Genomic DNA, 8522 nt, shown 5'->3' with positions numbered 1-8522 from the left:
TATTATCATTTTATTTCAATTATTAAACTGTTTTTATCTCAACCCACGACTTTTTCTCACTTGTGCTCTTCCAATTCTCTCCCCCATCCCACCGGGTGGGGGGAGTGAGCGAGCGGCTGCGTGGTGCTTAGTTGCCGACTGAAGTTAAACCACGACAACCTGGCATGATGAACATGCTTCACCCTGTTAGCACACATGTGATTGATTGATTACTTCATATGTAGACATCATCAAGTGCTCTCATGCTTTGCTGAACCAGAACTAGGTGTAGTTTTACAACTGAAGCATCAAGCGTCCCTATGAGATGTAGATTTTCCTGTGCTACAGTACCAGCAAGCTGATTCTGGGTGCTGCAAATTACTCTCCCCTGCTCTGATCTGTCATCCCTCCTTCCTAGACTGAGACCCTCTGCCCCTTCTGCCCTGATCCTGCCAGTCTCCGGCAACTCTGCCAGCTTCTCCAAATCAGGCCCTTTGGTTGTGAATGCCTGCAACTTCCCAGCTGCTGAGCAGCTGACTTGCCAGACAGGGCTCCCACCACGGTACAGTTTGAGGTATTGATGATTCCCGCTGGGGTGGAGAGAGAAGAGGAAAAGCACGCCAGTACTGTTTGGCAGCCTGCTGGGTCAAGCCTGTTGGTTTAAAAAGGAAAAGAAAGGGAAAGAGATTATTATCCATTTTTTTCTCCCAGTTCTCCCTCTGTGCTTTCAAACAGTGAAGGTCAAATCTGAATGCCGGAGTTTCCTGTGTGTGTTATCAAGTGTCACCAGGGAAAGGAACCCCAGGTGAGAGTTTGTAGATGTCCCATGCACCCTGCCGGTCCCACTGCTCAACATCCAGAAGTGCTGGCCTGCCACGGCTAGTTTATGTAATGAATTCTCCCAGCCACCCCAGGCTTCAAATTGCATTTGGGAGCATCAGCCTCATGGTTTGCATTGTTATGAGTTAATGTCCTCTGGTCTCTGAGTCACTGCTGATGAGTATTCGGATGTTTGGAGCCTCATCCCCTTGCATGCATGAACATTTTCCGGCAATGTAAATGAGCTTCACAAGCAATTGCTGTGAAGAGCAACCCAGCGCTAAGCAGTGCAAACCAAGCAGGAGCAAAGTAGCACGCTGCCATAATCCAAACATCCTGATAGCCAAATTTTGACCTCCTGACCATAACACTTCTAGAGTCAAATACTTCAAAAATTACCTGTACCTTTGCTTTATCCTGTTTCAAAATACTAATTTCTAGTCAAAAACAGAAAACTGAAAAGCCCTACAAAGTCCAAAAACTATCTCTGTAATATGTCTGAAAAATACTGACTTGAGTTAGGACTTCCTACGTAGAAAGAATATAAAGTTTCTGTAATTCAAGAGGGGATATATGATGCTAAAATGTTCTAAATCCCCTGAATATGTATTAAAAAAAAAGGTGACCAGAATCATGACAGATTTTATGTCTGTGCTCATGCAGACCTACTAGTCTCTATAGTTGCTTTTCTTATAGTAGCAGGCACTGAGATCCTGTACGTAAATCATGTTGCAGACTCATTAGTGTTACTGCTGCTTGGTTGCTAGCTGAGACACCAGTTCTGATTTAGGGTATTTTGACACTTAGCAACAAACTAAGCTTTGGTGAGCAGGTGGCTGAGCCAAAATAGTAGCAGAGTTCGCAGTTAGCTGAAATAATAACAAGGAATTGCTGGTCAGAATATGCTTTCTTTCTTGATTTATTAAAACAGCCTAGGAAAAACTCATTTGTGAAGGATCCACTCCCACAAGACACCTGCTTCAAAACCACCATGGTACAGGTGTGTTGCTTTGCATGCATAGGAACAGTTCCCACCCTAGGATTTTCCAACCAGTAGACCCACTCACCTGTGGTGACCAAAGCAATCAACAGTGTGTGTGTCTTGCCTATTCAGGAGATCTTTAACAGGTTGGTTCTAGGCTCTCCCAGCAGCTTACGGCTGCTTCTTGTGCCTGTAACTCTAAATCCACTCTCCTCTCCAGCCCTGAGTTGCTGTGCTCTCTACTTGAAGAAATAGGAGATGTCTCAGATGGTCTGTAGGACAGTCTCTCCCAGCTCTGGTGTGGCATTGCCCCTTCTCTTGCCCCACTCAGGCTGTACAGAGAGGCTAAGGACATCCACCTTTCTTCTGAGGGTCTCAGTGATACCTTGGTTTGAGGACCTCCTCTTACTGGTTTCCGACCTCGCTGTCAGAGTTGACCATCACCTGCCCAACTCCACACACAAAATAACTTTCCAAGCAATGGAGACAGCATGAAGCTGTCACTCTGCTGTGCAGCGCCCAAAACCTTTCCCTTTCTGAGGGGGAAGGATACCACTGCTCCTGCCAGCAAGACCTTCTCAATGTGTCAGAGAGCCAGATTAAAACAAAAGAAAAGCCTGAAAATCTGAGGAGAACCCAACTCTCCACTTCAGACAACACATATTCGGTTGTACGCTCCGGTCACTCTATTCCTTTATGCTGCCTGTTTATGATGTAATACAGGGATATGAAACCCAGGGCTGAAGGTCAGACACAACCTGAAAATTCATTGCATATGGCCTGTGGCCACTCAACTTTTTAAGGCATGACCGTTGGCTTGCCTGAAGCCCTGCGCTCCTGGGGTGGCTGGCTAGCAGTGGCTGAAAGAGCAGCAGTGCTCTTGGCAAGAAGGCAGGTCCCACTCTGGCCTCGAGGCCGGAGGAAGGCACTCGGGAGGTCTGAGCATCCGGCTGCTCATTGCAGCTCTGTGATTTCATTGCGAGGCCGTAAGCAAGCCTCTCCCAGAGTTTTTGTGTTCTGCAAATGGGGCTAGAAATAGAAATTTTTCTCATGTGCAAGACTTGCCATCTGTTTGGGAACCTTGCTGGCAGGTTCACCAGCTGAAAGTTAAGTGTTAAAGGTTTTGTATGGGAGGATGAGAAGGGGTGTGTGTGGGAGGGTTGGAGTGGTACCTGGCAAAACCTTGCAAGGGCTCATGCAGCAATTGTGCCAGCAGCGGAGGGGACTGGGGGCACAGCCTTGGTAGAGACTGCTGTGAGTATTTCCAGCGTGCTGAGTTGGACACGAGGCTCCATGCTTAGGCCCATAGGCCAGTGAGTGGTAGTCACTTGGTAGCAGGCATCCATTTCCTTGGCCACCTCATTATGGGCATCCAACCTGAACCACTTTAGAGAGGCAAAACTTATTTTCAGAAGGCAGAGGAACGTTCTCTGGAAAAACAAGCTTTCTTGCAGCGTTTCAGTTTGAACTTGCAAAAATCACTAGTCACTTTCGAAAATCTTGGCAGTTTACATTTACAGATCATTATGTATAAAGAACTAAGTTTTATTAACATTTCCAGAAGAAATCGATGAAGATATCGCAGAAAATTATGATCCCAATGAGGAAATAAGCTGGTTAATAAGCAAGGAGCTTTTCCTGGAAAAATACCATTGCCATTATTAGGAAAGCATGAAGAAAAGTGATATATATAACTCATGACATGAGTGAATTGTCTGGCTTAAGGGAGAAGGCAAAGGAGAATTTTTTTTCTAAAAAATTATTTTTAAGATGTAAGCGGGTCTTTAAAACACAGGCAAGCATTCTGCATATTACATTCACTAGCACAGGGAATCCAGCAAATGAGCACTGAACCCGAAGGGCTCCATCCCAGATGATAATTCTCATGCAAGGGGTATTTAAGTGTGCCCCTGGGGCTGCATGGAGAGATTGGACAGGGACCTCTGTGACAATTGCATTGCAGAGAAAGAGGAGGAGTGATCAGCAAAGCCCGTGGTATAGACTGGAGTTAACAGAATAAATTTAACCCTGCAGTAAGTGGTCAGATCCTGGTATTGCTTGTATGAGCACATAACCTGATTATTGCTGTGTGTTAGATTATTTCTTAGCAGTAGCACTTGAGTAGCTCTTTACACGTTCAATAAGAGACATAAAAAAATGTAAGCTGCTTTCTTACCAACTTGAGACATCCTAAAGGGCCAGGGCTCAACACAGTCGGACAGATGAGTGCTTCAGAGATGCTTGAAGATGAGCGTGCATGTATGTGTGTGTAATGCATGTGTGTCTGGAGACCCTGAGGGCATTTTGGTAGATGGTGTCCAAACATTTAACCAGAATGACTTGAAAGACTGCCCAAGATAAAATGAATGCAGGGAAAGAATTTTGGCAACGGACAGACGGCGAGTGAGAAGCACGAACCCTCAGGCTACTGATGCTCTTACCCTCACATCTCAGTGCCTGATTTCCGAGTTGTTTGGGAACTCAGTAACGTACTCAAGGCTATTGAGTCAGAGCCGGGCTCAGAGCTCAAAGGTATTACAAATCTTCCTGTCAAACCTCCAGGGGACCAGGCTAACATTCAAGCTACAGGATATATAATGTACTTTAGCACAAAGTTGATCCATTTTCACATCAACAGTCTGTATATGTGTTAGTATTTCAAAAATCAGTAGGTCAGTTTAAAGGGAGAACAATTGGTAATGCTTTAGAATCAATATCGACTGAACTGACTGACTCAAAGGCAGTAGAAAACCATCAAGGCTGTAGCAATACAATGAAACAGGCTTTTATGGAGATATAGCTGTGGCTAATTTTGAATGAATGGCATCAAAACATCACTGGATGTTCTTCCAGGGTGCCAAAAAAGTTGCATCAGTGAGTTGTTCCGTATCACTCTGAGCCACTCTGGACCAGCCTTCAGTGTAGCGAGACACTTAAGACAACTTACACATGCATTGAGGGAGGAAACACAGGTGAAAAGTGTTTCCAAGGCTGACACAGTAGTAAAATTTTTGATTTCTGATGAAAAAAGAAAACCTGGTTGGAGTATGGAGATGACGTTTCACTGTGCTTGCCACACAGCAATGCTCAGTTGATGTACTTCTCAAGAGAAATTTCTGACTCAAAGATGACACAACCATGTCAAGTTTAGTGTTTGCACTAGTATCAAATTAAATTTATCAAAGACTCAGGATACAAGCATCCAACCTGGGCTAATTAAAAGTAGATCTCTCTGTTGCAATCAAATACTACCTCTTAGTCGATAAAGAGCACAAAGCCAAACCAAGACCTGATGTAAACTAGTCCAGCTCTGACACAACAGCTGCTTTTGGTATTACTTTTACCTGTCTTTATAACGCAACAAAACATAGTTAATATTGATTCTTTTAAAAGCTGGCACATTATCAATGCTCTTGTATGTGTTCTGGTAAGACACAACTCTTCCTGAGAGGAGCCATGTGCTTTCATTGAAGTCAGTCAGAACCAAGCACTTTTTACTCATTACCTTTCAAAAAGAGCCTTGTACCTCTCTGAAAATCAACCCTCACCAAAAGCAACCATCTGGGGCATTTGTTGCTGAGATGTTACATACAGGATAACTTTAACTCCTCTACCTACCTCTACATTATATACAGAATTTATAATAATCTAGTGTAATGATACCATGTTTCTAAAACTTTTTAAAATCCACAGCCCGTGTAAGTCTTTGGGGAAAAAAAACCTTCCTGACCATCACACAGTTTTTCATTTGAAGCCAAGTAAGAATTAGCCCATGCTTTCAAAGATTGTTTATTCTTATTATTTCCCCCCACTTTTTTGTTTCCCTGCAAGTGTGAAGTTTTTGTAAAAGAAAAACCAAAAACCAGCAGTGGTTATTCTGAGGATGACTTTCTGAAGTCTGTGGCTCAGCATTGGTCCTTGGCTCCAGGCCAGGCTTGCAAGCAGTGTCATCCCTTTCCAGCCGTAAAAACCAAACAAACAGAGAACTGACTTGCACAAGGATGTCCAAAAATCAGCTGCAGAGCTAATTTATCCTGAATCACCCTCCCGCCCTGTCTTGTTGGCCTCATTGCCTCCCTTGGCAAATGATTTATCAGCAAAAATGTTTCCCCCTTTCTCCGGATTCAGCAGTGGGTTCAGTTCTTTCCTATAGGATGGAGCCATGGTCCCTGTTCAGATTCTTTGATTTTCTTCCTGTTAATCCCCTTGATTTTCCTGTAAATTTTTGGGAATCACCTAAAGCCAGTAAATGTGACAACAAGACAAGCAACAGCCAGACTTCTGAAGAAGAAGATTTACCCGCTCTTCTTTGTGTTATTGTCTATCTTTTCTGGTGTGCACTAGAAAGACTAGTGCTGCTCCTGGAGCTGACTTCATTGCCCCATATCCTTCACCAGGAGCCTATTAGTGTGGATTGCAAGAGTGAATGGATCTACTGTAACCCAGCCAGACATCAACAATATGCCTCAAAATTCATGAAGCACAAGAAATAAAAAAGGAAGAGGAAAAACACGGTTGTCTTTTAATTATTTGGTGTTCTCACATGTTTCTTATTTTATTTTCAAGGGACAGAGAGGGAAGCACAAAAGCAAATCTCTCTCTCCCCCCTCACCGATCACTGTGATGGGTCTTTATGGCCAAAGTGGAGGGCAATGGATTTTCTCATCTCTGCTGCTACAGGCACTTGCCAAACTAATCTCAGTTACCTCCCATCCACATCAACCTTTAAATCCAGGCTTCCACTCCATCACCCTGGATTTGTGTTGCACCCCAGCCCCAAGCTGGTAGGCTCACTGTGGGCCTGAAGGGCTGACAGTCTCTGGTCTGTGTCACACACGCTGATCCAGACTGTACAAGTCCAGCAGCCTTGTTGATGGTGACTGTCCCTAGGGAAGCTCACCAGGCTGGGATTTGCCTGAAAGCCCTGATCCTACTGGAAGATAAAAATGGTCAACCATCTGGATACGTAACATCAATTAATACAATAAATCATTAAAATAAAAAAAATATAAGAATTGGACAATGAAGTCTTTGTAAAGTTAGTTTTTGCAGTGGCCCATCATTTCAGCCACTATTGTCCCACCGAAAGCAGTGTGGGATACTCCCACTCTCAAGCTGTAGTCTACCCCAAACATGTGTCACCGCAGATGTTCAGGGCTGAAAAGGGGGATCCTACCACCGGTACAATGTCCACACATACTCTGCACCTTGGCCAGGAATTTTGCCTTCTGCCCTTCAGCTCTCTGACACTCCCTCCATTTGTTTTTTGTGGGTAGTGCAACGTGTCTGAAGTTTCTGCCCTAAATTCAGAAAGGCAAAGGAAGGAGAGAGGGAGCCTCAGCAAGGGCTGGGGGAAGGGGTCACGGAGCACCACAAGCCCCAGCTTGCCCTGCTTTTCCTCCCCACTGGCTATTCAAGCACTGCTCGGAAAGCAGAGTTACTCTTTCTTCATGGGCTTTCTGTTGTACACCATGACTGCCTTTTCCCAATAAGCCCCATAACACACAGAGTGGTGAGAAGCCAAAAGCTACCTGGAAAATTTGGATGCTCAGTTAACAGCTGATTTTTGAGAGGAGTTAGACTTCCTGACGTATTTTATGGATTCAGCGTGTGACCCTCATTAACCTCTGCAGCAATGAGTATGCTACCTCTGCACACCTTGTCTTGTGCCTGCAATCAATCATCCAGAGCTGCAAACACCTAATCACTCATCCCAGATGGACCCACCAGTCCACCACCAGACGAGCGCTGTGCCAGTGAGGGCACACACAACCTAAACAGCATGACCCTCGTCTTGTTCTTCTGCTAATCCCTTCCCTTATCCACTGCGTTTTCCCCCACTCCTGCAGGAGATGAAACTGGGATCCAGCAGGCAGAGGTTGCACTCAGTTCACAGTCCTTCTTCCTGACCCACCGCCCACTCATCCTGGCCAAGGGAGGGACTATTCCTGCAGAAAGTGTGTAATTGGTATATACAATGGTGATGACTGCCCTGCAGAGGGGCTGACTTAGGATCAGTCGTGCACTCCTGTTTCTGAGCACTTGACTTTGTGACCTATTAATGTCTTCTATGTAGACCCAGCAAGAGTAGGGGAAGGCAAGCACCTAGGGCGGGCAAATTCCCCAGATTCTCTTTACGTGGCTGGACCTGTCAGGTCAGAGCTGCCAACCGTGCACAAAGCAGACAGAATCAGGGGGAACACAGCTGCTAAAATCTTGGCAAGGTTGCAGCTTTAGCCTGCAGCTGAATGGGCAGCATGCAGCCCACCAGCACTATTATTTTAGCCCATGGTTTGTTCCTAAGCACCCCTTTTCTAGGGACAAGTTTTGTGCAAGAGACCTGCAGGCTGAACAAATTGTAGTGTCTGAAAGCCTCTTTAAATATCACCTTTTTCAAGGCCTTTCAGTTCTGGCACTAAGCTCATGTGAAGTACCTCTGAGGCAGTGGAGAGGACAGAAAGCTTTTGGGTGATGTGGGAAGGAGAGGGACCACCTGATACCCAGCCCTCCTCTGGCACTGCAAGGAGATGTGTCACCTTCCCAGCTTGGCCACCACTACTCTAAGTTGCTACGAGCATGTTCAGGGAGAACACTTTTCCCAAGGCTTGCAGTCCAGCTTGGAAAAATACTGTTAATTGTGCTTCTGTTGAACGTTCCTAGCATCAGGCCCTTTGGGACAGCAGGAGATACACAGATGTGAGCGACGTTGCAGACAACAGTGCCACCAAAGCAGATAAGTGAA

The sequence above is a fragment of the Aptenodytes forsteri genome, unplaced genomic scaffold (assembly GCF_000699145.1).
Source record: "Aptenodytes forsteri isolate BGI_AS27 unplaced genomic scaffold, ASM69914v1 Scaffold81, whole genome shotgun sequence".
NCBI classification, from domain to species: domain Eukaryota; kingdom Metazoa; phylum Chordata; class Aves; order Sphenisciformes; family Spheniscidae; genus Aptenodytes; species Aptenodytes forsteri.
The sequence above is the reverse complement of the archived record's forward strand: the minus strand, read 5'-3'. Positions refer to the sequence as shown.